The sequence below is a fragment of the Calliphora vicina genome, chromosome 4 (genome assembly GCF_958450345.1).
Source record: "Calliphora vicina chromosome 4, idCalVici1.1, whole genome shotgun sequence".
In the NCBI taxonomy this organism is placed as follows: domain Eukaryota; kingdom Metazoa; phylum Arthropoda; class Insecta; order Diptera; family Calliphoridae; genus Calliphora; species Calliphora vicina.
The window spans coordinates 101,401,335-101,418,842 of NC_088783.1; the positions used below are offsets into that span (position 1 = coordinate 101,401,335).

The window sequence follows — 17,508 nt, forward strand, 5'->3', positions numbered from 1 at the left end:
ATAAATGTGATGCCTCCATCGTAGCCTCTGGTGCGGTCTTTTCGGAGAACGTTGTATCCGTTGCAACTTTGCAAACTGGAATTACTCGTGAGTTTAGTCTCCTGGACCGCAGCGACCACAATGTTGTGTTGGCGCATAAATCGGGTTATCTCGGAAATCTTCCCTTGGAGGCCATTGCAGGTGAACTGCAATATGGATATCACCCCAGGTCTACGGACTGCAATCATTGGTGTGAGCGGCGATGGTTGTTGCTGCTGCTGTTGTTGTGATTGCGGTGGGGAGGGTGGAGTTGTTATTATATCCAAGGCCGCCTGAGGGGTGCTGTCATAGGCACCTGTGATGCCCAGACATGCACACCTTTGAGCTTTACTGAGTATAACCCTGTAGCTAAGTAATAATCGGTCTAACAACAGATGTGTAGATCCAATTAACAATACTTGGTCGCAAGCCCCAGTTTTTACCAATTGAGTTTCTGCATGTATAGTGGCATTAAGGCCCTTCTTTAATCTTTCCTGCATATTTATTTTCCATGACAATTTATTGTCAAGGAAGGATCATAAATACTTGGATACCCCTGATAAACTCAGCTCAACGCCGTCTAATTTCGGCAAATTGAAGATCTCCTTATATTTCGTGGTAAATAATATCAATTCTGTTTTTGGTGTTTGCACCCAACCCGTTAGTTTTTGCCCAGGATAAGAGATTCCAAGCGATTCCTGCATGATGTCACTGATAGTGGAGAGAAACTTTTCTTCTATGTCCAGAAACGCAGCTAAAGTATATTCCCTATGCTTTAAACTGTGCTCTATACAACCGCCCACCTCATGAAGCGCGCTCTCATCCCACTTACCCTTGAGATAGGCATAATGAACATTGCTAATGAGGTGAGTATCTAAACTGAATCAATTAAGTCTCCGTACAGAAATACTTATAATATAAACTAGCAATTTATGGTCACTTTTTATACCCTTCAGCTTCGTGAGAAGGGTATATATAAGTTTGTCATTCCGTTTGTAATTTCTACATTTTTCATTTCCGACCCTATAAAGTATATATATTCTGGATCCTTATAGATAGCGGAGTCGATTAAGCCATGTCCGTCTGTCTGTCTGTCCGTCTGTCTGTCTGTTGAAATCAATTTTCTGAAGGCCCCAGATATCTCCGGGATCCAAATCTTCAACAATTCTGTCAGACATACTTTCGAGAATTTTGCTATTTAAAATCAGCAAAATCCGTCCATAAATAACGGAGATATGAGCAAAAATCCGAGACAACCTCTGAAAATTTCATCAAAAAACACAATGTATTGCATGCTTTGACAAAAAAACAACAAAACGTATGTTTGGATGTGCAAGTTTTGTGTATTTTGTTTTTTTTTTGTGTTTTGTTTCTTTTGGCATTGTTGTTGTTTTTTATACAACTAAACGTTAGTTTGGTTGTGTGTTGGTTTTTTTTACAAAAAAGCAACAAAACGTATGCTTGGTTGTGCATGCTTTGCGTATTTTGTTTTTTTGTGTGTTTTGTTTCTTTTGGCGTTGTTGTTGTTTTTTATACAACTAAACGTTTGTTTGGTTGTGTGTTGGTTTTTTTGACAAAAAAGCAACAAATCGTATGTTTGGACAAAAAAGCAACAAATCCTATGTGTGTTTTGTTTCTTTTGGCGTTGTTGTTTTTTATACAATTAAACGTATGTTTGGACGTGTGTTGGTTTCATTGGCTTGCGTATTTTGTTTTTTCTTTTGGTGTTTTGTTTCGTTTGGCGTTGTTGTTGTTTTTTGTGTTCTTGATAAATTTAGGATGCTGTACGCTGAAAGTGGGCAATGTACATACATATATACTAATTATAAAAAATAATAATGCATCCACAACAAAGGTGAAGGGTATATAAGATTCGGCATAGCCGAATATAGCACTCTTACTTGTTTTAATTAATTTTATAAACTAGAAATCAACATAAAAAAATACAAACATTTTCATTAAAAACATAAAAATTTACATAAATTCAATAATTGTACTAAAAGTATCACCAAAAAAGTCTCCGTAGAGTTAACCGTTTTAAGGCAAGAAATCCCAATATACATATAAAAAACATTAATAAAAAATTAAAAAAATACGTTTTCATGTCTTTCTGAAACTAAATTTTTAAAAAGATCTGTATTTACTATATTTCAAGTTACAGTAGGGTCTAGATATATAAAAATCTATAATAAATAAAGAAATATTTCTAAAAATTCCATTCCGTAAAAATTAAAAAAAAAGTATTTCGGCGGGTGCTGGCGGCTACAATTTTTTTACAAAGACATTCCCCAGAAGTTTCTTTAATTGATGTATATGTATATCTTTTTTTTTTGGCAAGCTATATAACATTCATAGAAAAAAAATATCAGTATATTTGAAAACCAAGTTTAAAGGATTATAACAGGAAAATGGAGAAGCCCATAAATATAAGATATACATTTAATAAAAGCCTATATCAATGTTTATCTATGTTTTGAAGTATGAATTTCTATATAGTAAAACTATTTAGTAAAGCAGTAAAATATTAAAAAAAATTAACGAAAATATGATTCAAAATTTGATGAACTTCTGTCGAGAAAACGAAATGTCCAATTGAGAAACCCATTTGTATTGGAGGAGAGCAGATTGTCAGCTTCCGAAAAAACTTAGTTTTTCCAAATTCTGAAGATACCGATTTTCATAATTTTGTCCACCTAGATTTTGATTTGGAACCACAGTGTATAGGGTCAAATAAAACTAAGCTAAGCTTCTCTAGAAGCTTAGCTAAGTTATCGAAAAAAGTACCATTATTTACCCAATTACCCGGCACGTGTTCTAGTTATCCGATTGCACTTAAATTTTGCAGTAGTTAGTTTTAGCTACTAGAATTGTTTAAAAATCATGACTGAGTCATGATTTAAAAAAGCGATTTTTCGCTTGTTTTTTGGGAAAAAGTACTTTTTTTCTTTTTAAGTTATCTAAAAAATGTATAAGGAATTTATACTTTTTGAAAAGCAAACTTTACGTAAAATATTTTAAATGAAAACAAGTAAGAGAGCGATATTCGCCAAATTATACTTCAAAATACAAATTTTAAATATTTTTAGGTAAACAAAATTTATTTTTTTTCCAAAGTATTTTTTTTAATTTTTTGGAAAAAAATTTTTTCCAATTATTTTAATATTTTTTTTTTATATTTTAAAAAAATGTTGTTGTTTTTAAAAATTTTTTTTGGTGAAAACAAAAATTCGTTTAGAAATTACAAAAATTCAAAAAAAAATAACAAAATTTTGAAGTAATAAATAATTTTTTAGAAAATTTCTATTTAGCAAATTAAATTTTAGCTCGAAACTGGACAAGCATTAAAAAGCTGGACAATCCAGACAATCCAGCCAAGACTTGCGTAACTAAATTGCCTAATGTGAAAGTGGTCTAATTATACGTTAGTTTTGTTTTTATTTTTATATTTTATAATTATAAATTTTATTTTATTTATCATTATTAATTCTACAAATTTGAATTTGCTTGTTTTGAGTATTAAACCAAATTTGAAAAAAACGAAAACATAAAAAAAAACAAGTAAGAGTGCTATATTCGGCTATGCCGAATCTTATATACCCTTCACCTTTGTTGTGGATGCATTATTATTTTTTATAATTTGTATATATGTATGTACATTGCCCACTTTCAGCGTACAGCAAGAACACAAAAAACAACAACAACGCCAAACGCAACAAAACACCAAAAGAAAAAACAAAATACGCAAGGCAATGAAACCAACACACATCCAAACATACGTTTAATTGTATAAAAAACAACAACAACGCCAAAAGAAACAAAACACAAAAGAAAAACAAAATACGCAAAGCATGCACATCCAAACATACGTTTTGTTGCTTTTTTGTCAAAGCATGCAATACATTGTGTTTTTTGATGAAATTTTCATAGGTTGTCTCGGATTTTTGCTCATATCTCCGTTATTTATGGACGGATTTTGCTGATTTTAAATAGCAAAATTCTCGAAAGTATGTCTGACAGAATTGTTGAAGATTTGGATCCCGGAGATATCTGGGGCCTTCAGAAAATTTATTTCAACAGACAGACAGCCGGACATGGCTTAATCGACTCCGCTATCTATAAGGATCCAGAATATATATACTTTATAGGGTCGGAAAATTATATTGTGGAAATTACAAACGGAATGACAAACTTATATATACCCTTCTCACGAAGGTGAAGGGTATAACAATTCTGGTCAAGAATTAATAAACAGAGAGACTAGGTTACAATCTGTAAGTAGGAAAAGAGAGAGAAGACAGCAATCAGATAATAACACTAGTATATCTTATTAAATTCCGCCAAAACAGCTTAAAGTTAGTAATCACAAAATGGCCAAAAATAATACTAATTCAAATTTTATTGACATGTCCAACACTATTAGTACACGACCTCAACAACCAGGGAACTCACTATATAGTAATGAAAGGGACCTGGTAGTTAGTGATGAGACGCTAAGAGGATAGAATGAAAAATGATTCAGGATGGGTACCGTGAAATAACTCCCCACGAAAAAAATGAATTAACACCCAACAAATTTTTCATACAACTTGGGAATTAATTCATTATGAAACAACTCCTAAAGCTAGGTACTCTGTTCAAAATTTCGTGCGAAATGCTGTCAAACTACATATAACATATTTGGAATGAAATATATGCGAAATAATTTGGCAAAAGCAGTACTCTGTTTTTATTGTGGAAAACATGTGAAATACATCTGGCAACCTTATTTTTCCACACGAAATAACATATGCAGCACTTCTTTCGCACGAAATTGAAACTAACAGCTAGCTGTCAAACATCATATAACATTTTTCGCATGAAAAAACCATAATTTTTCGCAAATATGAACAGAGTACTAGGCTTAACGCATAGGGAGTTATTTCATAATTTTTAGCTGGGAGTTATTTCATAATGCAATAAGTGCCAATGAAACAACTCTCAATGAAATTTTTGTTGGGTTTTATTTAATTTTATTATGAGAATTAGGAATTATTTCACTGTATAGGGAGTTATTTCATTTTTGTTAGGTTCTACTTGGCAAAAGCAAAATCTTAAAAAGTGGCTTTGAAAATTTGTTTTGCATTGCCGGCCTTTGGCCGGGCGCTAAGGTTTCCTTCTCTGGGGTGTATCAAAAACTGGCTTCGCTCAGAAAAGTATTTTGCATTGCCGGCCATCGGCCGTGCGCAAAGGTTTCCTCCTCTGGGGTGTATCAAAAACCGGCTTCGCTCAGAAAAAATTCTTTTTACATTGTCGGCCTTTGTCAATGAAAAAAATCTTTTCTGAGCGAAGCCAGTTTTTGATATATCCTAGAGAAAACCTTAGTGGCCGGCCGAAGGCCGTCAATGCAAAAAACTTTTCTGAGCGAAGCCAGTTTTTGATACACCCCAGAGGAGGAAACCTTAGCTCCCGGCCAAAGGCCGTCAATGCCAAAAACATTTCTATGCGAAGCCAGTTTTTGATACACACCAGAGGAGGAAACCTTAGTGCTACGCCATAGGCACGCAATGCAAAAAATGTTTGGTAAGCGAAGAATAATTTCACTTTTGTAGTTCATTATTTCATTGGGAGTTAGATTACACTAATAAATTGCTTCGGATTGGGAATTATTTAATTTCTATTGGGATTTATTTCATTGGGAGTTATTTCGCTTTTTTGGGACTAATTTTTTTAAAATTATGAAACCGCCGATTATTGGGAGTAATTTCATTTCGCAGTTATTTCATTTTTCAAGTTTGGGAATTATTTCATTTTTGATGGCAATTATTTCATAGGGAGTTATTTCGTAGGGATTTATTTCATTTGGGAGCTATTTCACGGTACCTTCAGGATGAGATAGGGTCATTAGGAAGGTTGTGGGGAAATTGTCGACTGCTGTTAAAAATTTCGCAAATTTAAGACCCCAACAAAATGATGCCATAAATACACGTAGAGTAGAAGGTATGAGTAACAGCGAAAACTCGAGTTGGAACATAGAAAATATACAAGAGTATCCTTTTCGAAGTAATGACAATGTACATCCCATACAACGTCCTACAATGTTAGTAAATAATAATACACAGAAAAAAATTACGACAAATCAATTGTCATATTAATTACCATATTCGTCAATAAAATTATTTTTTTAATTAAAAGGGCACCAACAACCGATTTTGTAGACACAAAAAATATTTTTGTTACTTAAAATTATTAACTCTCAACAGTATGTTTTAACAACGAGTTTGTGAAATTAAACAATAAATTTGTCAATAGTTAACAGTAAAATTTTAACAATAGGTTTGTAACATTGAATAACACAGTACAACATTTTTCAGTTCATTGCTTTGGGACTTAATTCTGACAATTGCACGTGAAAGTAGCCCAAGAATAAGAACTTCTGCATCAATAGTTTTGTCAAGTTGGCTGCCGTAATAATTTAATGGCCATACGAATTTTTTTTCCTCAAGGTGGATTTTTATCACTTTTTCTATATTTTAGCACGGTTATATCTCGTATACCGTACGGAATATCTCTTTTGTGGCTGAAGCAAAGTTGTAGATATTGAATAGTAGAAAAAAAGTACGGAACATACCTACCCGAAAAAGGTGCACCATCGCAAAAATGACAATTTTTTAACCAATTTTTCACCTTTTTTGCTCAATAACTGGATTACAAATCCAATTATGGACCGATCACCATGAAATTAGGTCGTGTGATTTGTGTCTATATGAAAGTTATTTATCATGAATTTTGTATGTATACCATCATTTTTAACAGATTTATTCACTTTAAAGTGATTATCGGAAGCGGGTCTTATATGGGAGCTATGACTAATTATGGACCGACCATAAAAAAATTTGGTACATATAATTTGTTCGGCCCAAGGACGAAGCCTGTTGAAATTCGCTGAAATCGGTTCATTATTTCACCTAGCCCCCATACAAATGCCCTCCCGAAATTGGACTTTATCGGTCATAAATGTTTAATTTATATATGTATCTACACAAATTTCGCTCAAAATAAGTTTTATATATATAAAATTCATGTCAAAAAATTTTATTATGATCGGTCCATAATTATTCATAGCTCCCATATAAGACCCGCTTCCGAAAATCACTTTTAAAGTGAATAAATCTGTTAAAAATGATGGTATACATACAAAATTCATGATAAATAAATTTCATATAGACACAAATCACACGACCTAATTTCATGGTGATCGGTCCATAATTGGATTTGTAATCCAGTTATTGAGCAAAAAAGGTGAAAAATTTATAAAAAATTGAAAAATGGCGATTTTTAAGGCACTGGGTGCACCTTTTTCGGGTAGGTATCTACAATTTTGCTTCAGCCACAAAAGAGATATTCCGTACGGTATATAAAATATAGAAAAAGTGATAAAAATCCAACATTATTTAACTTTCATGAAAAATATATGGCACGATACTCGCTCTAGGATGCTTGTATACAGATTCCTCCAGTATTGTTTTTAAATGAGTTCCTTCTACACTCGACGCATTTGATAATGAAAAGAGTCCACTGAAATCCTGTTGAAAAAAAGTTTTGTATATAAAATCGATGTCCATTTTTTGCCTATTGCTATATTATAGTTACAGATTCAACTTACCATCTAGAATACTTCAATTCGTTTATAATTTATGAAAGAAAACATAATATGTTATTTATTTTTTATTTCTTTAATTTTTATTTTATTGACACATTTATTTTTGTTACTTTCTATATAATAGTTATGTTCAATAACTAAAAGTTGTTACTAGTTAGTAACAATTGTTACTGGAAAAGCGTTCATTAACTCAAAAACTTGCAAGTAGAGAAAAAATCAAGAGCGTATAAATTTTAGAGAGTGTTTCTCGTTGCAAACTATTACAAGTTCTATTTTGAACTCGTAATAGTTAGCAGCTTATATTTTATATGTTTTGTGTTATTGTTCATTTATTTAAAATTTTATTTTTGTGGTGAAAAATGCCAAAACAAAAGAATTTTCAATAAAATTAAAGAAAATGTGAGTATTTATACATTTTAAAAGGAATAAAATAAGAAAATTGTGTGTATAAAACAATTGTTACTGGAAAAGCGTTCATTTACTTTTTACTATTTTTGAGAATTTAAGAGAGTAATTTTGTAAATTTTGATTTTATTCTCTCGTTGCAAGTATTTACTGGGAAAGTAAATGAACATACCTAATATTCCTATTAAATTTTAACAACTGAAATTATTAATAAATATCTAAAAGAAATTGTTGATATGAGTATTAAAAAACATATTGAATTAAAAAATTATTGAAAATTTATTTCAAACAATTGTTTTCAATTACTTAATAACTGTTACCATTTTTTTCTGTGTACATATGACTTTCTACTTTATAATAAGTAGAAGCGAGAACAGATCACAGTCTTCAGCGGAACAAAATATAGAGAAATCCAATGCACCAGTATACCCAAATAACAATACTCCCGAAATGATGGCCCAAAATAATGAAATCTTATCCGTAAATAACCAACCTGTGGATAAAATTATAATCAGAGTGGATAAATGGGGAATAAGAGTGAATTTCAAATGTCTGTATGCAATGCAGTCATATCTTTATCAAGACAAAGCAAGTAAACGCGTAGTTAAAATTTAAAAAAAACTTAGCATACTGCCTGTTTTTACTTTTTCATACATTTTGCGATATAAAACATTATCAAAGTTTACACGGTAGCTCGACTTTTTAAGGTTGCATTGCATACAGACGTTTTGGAATTCACCCTAACATATAATGGAAATAATACTCACATGAATGTCGAGGACTTTATATTTCGCATCGAGCATTTACAAGCTCACTATAATGTTCTGTGGGAAAAAATTTTAAGGGATTTTCATCTCTTGGTGACTGGACCGGCGATATGATTAAAATATTGAAGATGAATGTGAAGGAAAACATAGTCAGAATCATATACCCAATATCTGTTTCTTCGGTAGTATATCTCCGAGTGGAATGTAAGGAGGCAGAACGTCACTTTCCCAGGAGGGAGATTAGGAACAATTTTCCACAACGTCCCAGACAAGAATTTCGCGATTGCGAATCAGTGGATAGAAGACTCTTTTGTTATCGTTGCGGAAAGGAAAATGTGGTTGCTCCTAAGTGTCCAAATTGCTTTCCGAAAAACCGCAGCAGAGGCGTCAGTCTCCGAACCCCAAAAAATACGGAGAAACGATGGTGATATTAATAAGAAAATAAATCCATTAAATGAAAGTAAAAGATTTCTTTAAATTATTTGAACTAGCTCCTGAAGTTATGGAATTGGCAGAAATGAATATTAAAACATTTCAACCGGATATTGAAAAGATTATAAATTAAAACCTCACACATTAAATGAAATCCAACAAAAAAACTAGAAAATGTAATCAAAATGATCGATACTTTTGAAGAGAAAGGGTTAGAGTGTACTACGTTTGAAAAAGATACGATAAAAACCGCCCCTTCGGTGCCTGTTAAAGATAGATATTATCCCATTATCCCTATAATGAAATAGACAATATGGTAAAACTGGGGGTAATTGAGGAAAGCGAAAGTCCGTGGAGCAATCGCACAACGGCAGTTCGCAAACCAGGGAAACATCGTTTTTGCCTGGATGCCAGGAAACTCAATAGCCTAACGGTGAAAGACGCATACCCCTTACAGAATATTGATGTAATTTTGAGCCGATTAGATGAAACCTATTTCATAAGCAACGTGGATCTAAAATACGCATTTTGGCAAATTGAACTAGACCCAGAAAGTAAACCATTAACGGCTTTTACAGTCACCGGACGACGACTGTAACAATTTAGGGTTATACCATTTGGCTTATGCAACGCCGCGCAACTGCTTTGTAGATTAAGGATTAAACTGGTGCCACACGTAATAATTTATTTATCTAGATGATCCTTTGATAATTTCTAGCACATTCGAGGAACATCTCCGACTACTAGAAGAAGTAGCCACATGTTTAAAAAAAGCAAATTTGACTATAGGTCTAAAAAAATCACAAATCTGTTTCCAAGAATTAAAATATCTCGGGTTCATAATCGGAGGAGTAAAGTTAAAGACTGATCCTGGCAAAGTGGTCGCGATCCACGATCATAAATCAACCTAAAACAACAAGAGAAGTTTTCGTGGGATAGCCGGTTGGATTTATCAAAGATATTGCTACAAATGCTGCTCACAGATACATTGAAAAAGACAAAAAAGTTTGTGATGACTTCCGAGGCTATAAATGCCGATTTTTCAAAAACTTTTTTTATTCAATGCGATGCATTGCGATTTCTCTGAATATTGCATAGGGACCGTACTGTACCAATTAAATGATAATAAAGATAAACACTGCATTGCATTCTATTCACAAAAGTTGAATTCTTGCCAGCGATGATATAGTGTTACAGAAAAAGAATGCATTGCGGCCGTAATGACTATAAAAAAATCATACGTAGAAATGATGCCTTTTACGGTTATTATAGAGCATGCAAGTTTAAAAATGGTCATGACTTTAAAAGATTTAAGTGAGTGATTTGCACGATGGTCACTGCATTGACGCAAAAGTTTATAGAAAAAGTATAATAGAATTAATTCTTGGCGACCAATATAAATTGGAAATTATGGATTCCTGCGAGTTTGACTAGGAAGGATCATGTGGAAGGCTCAGCAGCATATTTTGGTTTGGCAAAAACCTTGGCAATGATCAAAAGGTTCTTTTATTGGCCCAGAATGACGATTGAAGTAAAAAATTATGTAAATTCATGTGGGATTTGCAAAGATACTAAACCAGAAAACAGAAGATAGATGCCGGAAATTGGTCAGGAAGTTAAAACATATAGATCTTTTCAAAAATTATATGTTGATTTTTTGGGGAAATATCCACGGTCTAAAGGTGGGAACTGTTACATCTTTATCGTGTGGATCATTTCTCGTAATTCACATTTCTTAAAGCCATGAAAGAGGCGACAACAAGCAATGTAGTTCAGTTTTTGGTTCATGAAATATTTCATAAGTTTGGAGTGATTCACAGCGATAATGGTGCTCAATTTATTTCAAAAGGGATTTGAGAGTATGATCAATAGTTACAAAATTCAATATATGAAGACAGTAATTTATTCCAGCTACGGGAGTTACCCCGTGATTAAAAGTAGATTTCATATGGAAATTTCTTATTCATGCTGCTAATATGCAAGAGTAAACAAAATTGTTTATCACAGACCGAAAATCAAAAATCTGACTATATACTGTTACCCAAAAGGCTTTTCTGAAGATTCCGTGAAAATTTTATCAAAATCGGTTCAGCCATTTTTGAGGCCATACGGAATATACATACATACACACGTCCATTTTTATGAAATATATGGCATTAGCGGTATAATTTTTTTTTTTTTTTTTTAAAAAGAGAAGTAACACTCAGGCAATTAATATGCCTATATATAATTGTGTTACTTTCTTTGGAAAGGGGATATAGAGGAGAAGAAAAGGTGGTGAAAGGAGAAGAAAAGCTTTTTAATTGACAACTCTGCAATTGCGCGTTATGTTTGTTATTAGTGCAGGTTGCAGCGCCTGTGGTGGTGAGATGGCGTATTAGTCAAGCCAACAACCTTTATTTAATTATTTTACTTCGGTGGCGTTTTAGTGTTATACCACCGAAGGAGGGCGCTGTGATAAATATTAGTTATTAGTAAACTAATAATTATTATAAACTGATGTTGATGATTGGCAGCGGCTGGGAATCGAACCCAGGCCACAAATACCATATCATGCTTAATGATCAAACGCGCTAACCAATTAAGCCACAGCACCTTCAAATGTATAATGTCAAAATTGGATTTTTGCACGCCCCTCCGCCCACAGACCGAATATTAAAAACCTGAATATATGAATATACAGTGTTACCCACTGGGCTATTCTGAAGATGCCCTGAAAATTTCATCAAAATCGGCCTAGCGGTTTTTTATATACATATATATAGATGGCATTAGCGGTATAATATAAAAATTTGATTTTGCCACACTCCTCCGTCCTCCGCCCACAGACCGAAAATCAATAATCTGACTTTAGAGTGTTCGGTTCTCAAAAAATAGATTTAAGTCGGAATATAATGATTTTTATGATCTTAAAAAAATCCAAAAAATCACTGGTGTATACTCACTTCTGAGGCTCACTGTATATATGGGGCATTTCATGTCAAGTGAACCAACTTTTGAAATCGATGCCTTCCGATCGGGCCCATTTTAAAAAAAAGTCAACAAGGTTTTTAATTTTGCGAAAAAAGTATGTTTTGAGTTACAAAATATTTATTTTGATAGATATTCCACTCGCATCCCACTAAGCAACCAAATAGCCTTATTTTAAGAAAAAAAAAAATTAGCTCATAACTGCATATTTTTGTTGCATATTTTCTTTTTTTTAATTATTTTGTTTTCTTAATATAATTTTATTATTTGCATTGTAATTTTTCATTTCTATATTTTACTATTTTTCAGGGTCCAATGATAATTGGCCTAAGTTACTTAAAGAAAAAATTAGAATACCCATAATCGCCTTATCTTCATTGAATTTTCGTGGATTTAAGAGAGCTTAATTTCCGTATATTTGAATTAAATTAAAAAAATACAAACACAAATATCAACATTTAACAAATAATAAAAAATACGTAAAAAATTTACCCAGTAAGCACCAAAGTCCCAAAAATTCAAGCACTTGAACATTTTGTTGGAATTTGACTTGAATGCAAATGTAATTATGTTTAAAACTTTGTTTTGTTTACTTTTTAGCTTAAGGTTCACATGTACACGTTTTTGCATATGTATTAGTAACATCTTTAAACGCTTATAACTCCTAAAAAATATATATTCTGCACTTCTGTGAATAAATCCCTTTAAAATGGTATATTTTTTACCCTAATTGAATGTATACGGAGAGCGTAAAAGGGGTCTAAAGAAATCGACTTGCCTATTAATATTATGATATGGATAAGAAAAAACACCTGCTTGACCAAAATGTCAAACTTTGACCCCCACTAACTCGGAGAGTTCTCGACCGATCTTGTTGAAAAATTGTGTCTGAATTACTATAAAATAGAACTAACCTTGGTGCAAATTTCATCGGAAGACATCGATTTCAAAAGTTGGTTCACTTGACATGAAATGCCCCATCTTCTTTATATATATAATTCTTCTGTACGTGTGTTAGTAACTGAACTCCTCCTTAACGGCTGGGCCGATTTCGATGAAATTTGTTGTGTGTGTTTGAGTGTGTCCCTGGATGGTTTAGATTCACAATTGACCTATATAGGTGCAATGGGATGGCACCTCCCATACAAAGCAAAAATTTATTATTGTATATCTATTACTATTATAGCTATGGCAGAACAAAGTTTGCCGGGACAGCTAGTATATATATGGGGCATTTCATGTCAAGTGAACCAACTTTTGAAATCGATGTCTTCCGATCGGGATGAAATTTGCACCAAGGTTAGCTCTATTGGATAGTAACTCAGACACAATTTTTCAACAACATCGGTCGAGAACTCTCTGAGTTATAGGGGGTAAAATTTTGACAATTTGGTCAAACAGGGGTTTTTTCTTATCCATGTAACTTATTACCTATTGTTCTTAGCAAAATGTGTCCCAAATAGTATAGATAGCTATTTCTTCGATCTTTCGAAAAAAAATATTTAAAAAAAAAAATAAAAAATTTTTAATATTTTTTTTCCGAAATCAAAAACTTTTTTGACTTTTTTTTAAAACACGTCTTTTTTTTTTTTTTTTTTTTTTCTTAAAATAAAGTTTAGATATTTTCCTTGAACACCTACTTGGTCGCTTAGTGGGATGCGAGTGGGATATCTATCAAAATAAATATTTTGTAACTCAAAACATAAAATTTTTGACTTTTTTTGCAAAATCAAAAACTTTGTTGACTTTTTTTTTTCAAAATGGACCCTTTTTTTATCTTTTTTTTTAGGTCAAACAAAAGCTTAGATATTATCCTTGAAGACCCTTTTGGTCGCTTAGTGGGATGCGAGTGGGATATCTATCAAAATAAATATTTTTTAACTCAAGACTTACAATTTTTGACTTTTTTTTTTGCAAATACGATTTTTTTTCCAAATGGGCCCTTTTTTTAAAATTTTTTTGTAGTCAAAAGAAAGCTTAGGTCCATTCCTTTAAGATATTTTTAGTCCCTTAGTGGGATGCGAGTGGGATATCTATCAAAATAAATATTTTGTAACGCAAGACATACAATTTTTTAATTTTTTTTTGCAAAATCAAATTTTTTTCCAATATGGGCCCTTTTTTAATTTTTTTTTTTGCTCAAAAGAAAGCCTAGGTCCATTCCTTTAAGATATTTTTAGTCCCTTAGTGGGATGCGAGTGGGATATCTATCAAAATAAATGTTTTAACACAAAAATTGTATGTCTTGAGTTACAAAACATTTATTTTGATATATATCCCACTCGCATCCCACTAAGCGATCAAAACCATCTTAAAGGAATAGGCCTAAGCTTTCTTTATAGCAAAAAAAAAAATTACAAAAAGGGCCCATTTTAAAAAAAAGTCAAAAAAGTTTTTGATTTTGCCAAAAAATCAAAAATTGTATATCTTGAGTTACAAAATATTTATTTTGATAGATATCCCACTCGTATCCCACTAAGGGACCTAAAATATCTTAAAGGAATGGACCTAAGCTTTCTTTTGACTAAAAAAAAATTTTTAAAAAAGGGCCCATTTTGAAAAAAAATTCGAATTTGCAAAAAAAAAGTCAATAATTGAATGTCTTGAGTTACAACATTTTTATTTTAATAGATATCCTACTCACATCTTCCTAAGTGACAAAATAGGTCTTAAAGGAAAAGACCTAAGCTTTCTTTTGAGCAAAAAAAAATTTTTAAAAAAAAGTCCCATATTGGAAAAAAATTTCGATTTTGCAAAAAAAAATTAAAAAATTGTTACAAAATATTTATTTTGATAGATATCCCACTCGCATCCCACTAAGGGACTAAAAATATCTTAAAGTAATGGACCTAGGCTTTCTTTTGAGCAAAAAAAAAAATTAAAAAAGGGCCCATATTGGAAAAAAATTTTGATTTTGCAAAAAAAAATTAAAAAATTGTATGTCTTGCGTTACAAAATATTTATTTTGATAGATATCCCACTCGCATCCCACTAAGGGACTAAAAATATCTTAAAGGAATGGACCTAAGCTTTCTTTTGACTACAAAAAAAATTTTAAAAAAAGGGCCCATTTGGAAAAAAAATCGTATTTGCAAAAAAAAAAGTCAAAAATTGTAAGTCTTGAGTTAAAAAATATTTATTTTGATAGATATCCCACTCGCATCCCACTAAGCGACCAAAAGGGTCTTCAAGGATAATATCTAAGCTTTTGTTTGACCTAAAAAAAAATATTAAAAAAGGGTCCATTTTGAAAAAAAAAAGTCAACAAAGTTTTTGATTTTGCAAAAAAAGTCAAAAATTTTATGTTTTGAGTTACAAAATATTTATTTTGATAGATATCCCACTCGCATCCCACTAAGCGACCAAGTAGGTGTTCAAGGAAAATATCTAAACTTTATTTTAAGAAAAAAAAAAAAAAAAAAAAAAGGACGTGTTTTAAAAAAAAGTCAAAAAAGTTTTTGATTTCGGAAAAAAAATATTAAAAATATTTTATTAAATTTTTTTAATTTTTTTTTTCGAAAGATTACATAAATAGCTATCTAAACTATTTGGGACACATTTTGCTAAGAACAATAGGTAATAAGTTACATGGATAAGAAAAAACCCCTGTTTGACCAAATTGTCAAAATTTTACCCCCTATAACTCAGAGAGTTCTCGACCGATGTTGTTGAAAAATTGTGTCTGAGTTACTATCCAATAGAGCTAACCTTGGTGCAAATTTCATCCCGATCGGAAGACATCGATTTCAAAAGTTGGTTCACTTGACATGAAATGCCCCATATATATATTAGAGTTAATTTCACAAATTTGATTTTTTGGAAAACTTTCACTCCTTGTGGTGGTTCAACGCACCTAAAGACGCGCATTTTAAGCACATTTTTCTGTAGAGCAAAAACTAATATAATTGATGTTTTTTGAATCCTTAAAAATAGTTACAAAAACCCACAACAGGGGGAGCAAATCTCATAAAAAAATAGCAAACAGAATTTTAGTTTTTTTTAAATTGCACGATGAAAGCTTATTTTAAGCTTAGCAAAACGGCACCAATATATCATTTCTATCACTCACCATTAAACAGTTATGTGGCTTCAAAGTTATTTATTTAACAAGAAAATAATATTTAGTAAAAAAAGTTTAGACATTTTTTTATTAGCTTGCCTTAACATAACATTTTTAAAGCCACATAACTTTTTAACGGATTGTGATAGAAAGGAAATATTTGGTCGCTAGTGGGATGCGAGTGAAATTTACGACCCCTGTTGTGGGTTTTTGGAACTATTTTTAAGGATTCAAAAAACATCAATTGTATTAATTTTTGATGCACAATCGACTAGTGAAATCAGATTTACAATATTTTCAACCGTTTTTGCTCTACAGAAAAATGTGCTCAAAATGCGCGTCTTTAGGTGCGTTGAACCACCACAAGGAGTGAAAATAGATATACTAGATAGATAGATAGAAGATTAAGTGAATTCACTCATTTTCAGAAAATTGTATGTGTTTACAAGCGTTTTCTTTGAGTGGAAATATTACATGTGTTTTGTTATTGTAACAAAAACAAAACACATGTAAATGTACACTCAAAGTATGTACACGCTTTTACGCACACAATATTTTCTGAATAATAAATTGTGAATAAATTCGAAAATAACCCATCGATTTTTATTATCGATATCTCATTTTGTTCCTATTACATGTGTCTTTGTGATAAAGCCGTTTTCGATTATTTATTATTTAAAAAAAAAAATTGTATATTTTTACATAAAAAATATATTTTTTGCTTCAATTTGTACTTATAACTCCGAAACTACTGAGCCGATTAAAAAGCAATATATATGCGAAAATTTGTACATAGCATGGGGAAAATGTTTTTAAAATTCAATCAATCGAAAGAAGATTATTAACTACTCAATTTTATGTATGTATATCAAACAAAAAAGTAAAATTTTGTGAAAATGAGCGAATTCACTTAATTGTGAATAAATTCGAAAAGAATCAATCGATTTTTATCTTCGATATCTCATTTTGTTCTTATTATACGCGGCTTTACGACAAAGTAATAAACCTGAACAAGTTCTGCCGTTCTCCATTTCCCATGAGTTTTTTAAAACAAAAAAATTAGCTATTTTCACATAAAAAAATACAGTTTCTGCTTCAATTTGTTATTAACCTTTAACTTATGACGTGAAAATTTTTGACATAGTCACAGATGTGGTGTAAATTTTACACCTTATAATTTTTGCAAAAAATTTTACTTTAAAAAACATTTTTTCGTT

At 31.6% G+C, this 17,508-nt stretch overlaps 1 long non-coding RNA gene across 1 annotated transcript in view; it reads right to left on the minus strand.

The window, feature by feature from the left end:
• LOC135959060 (uncharacterized) overlaps positions 1-17,508 on the minus strand; it is a 187,452-nt gene that overhangs the window by 123,835 nt on the left and 46,109 nt on the right. The window lies entirely within an intron of this gene.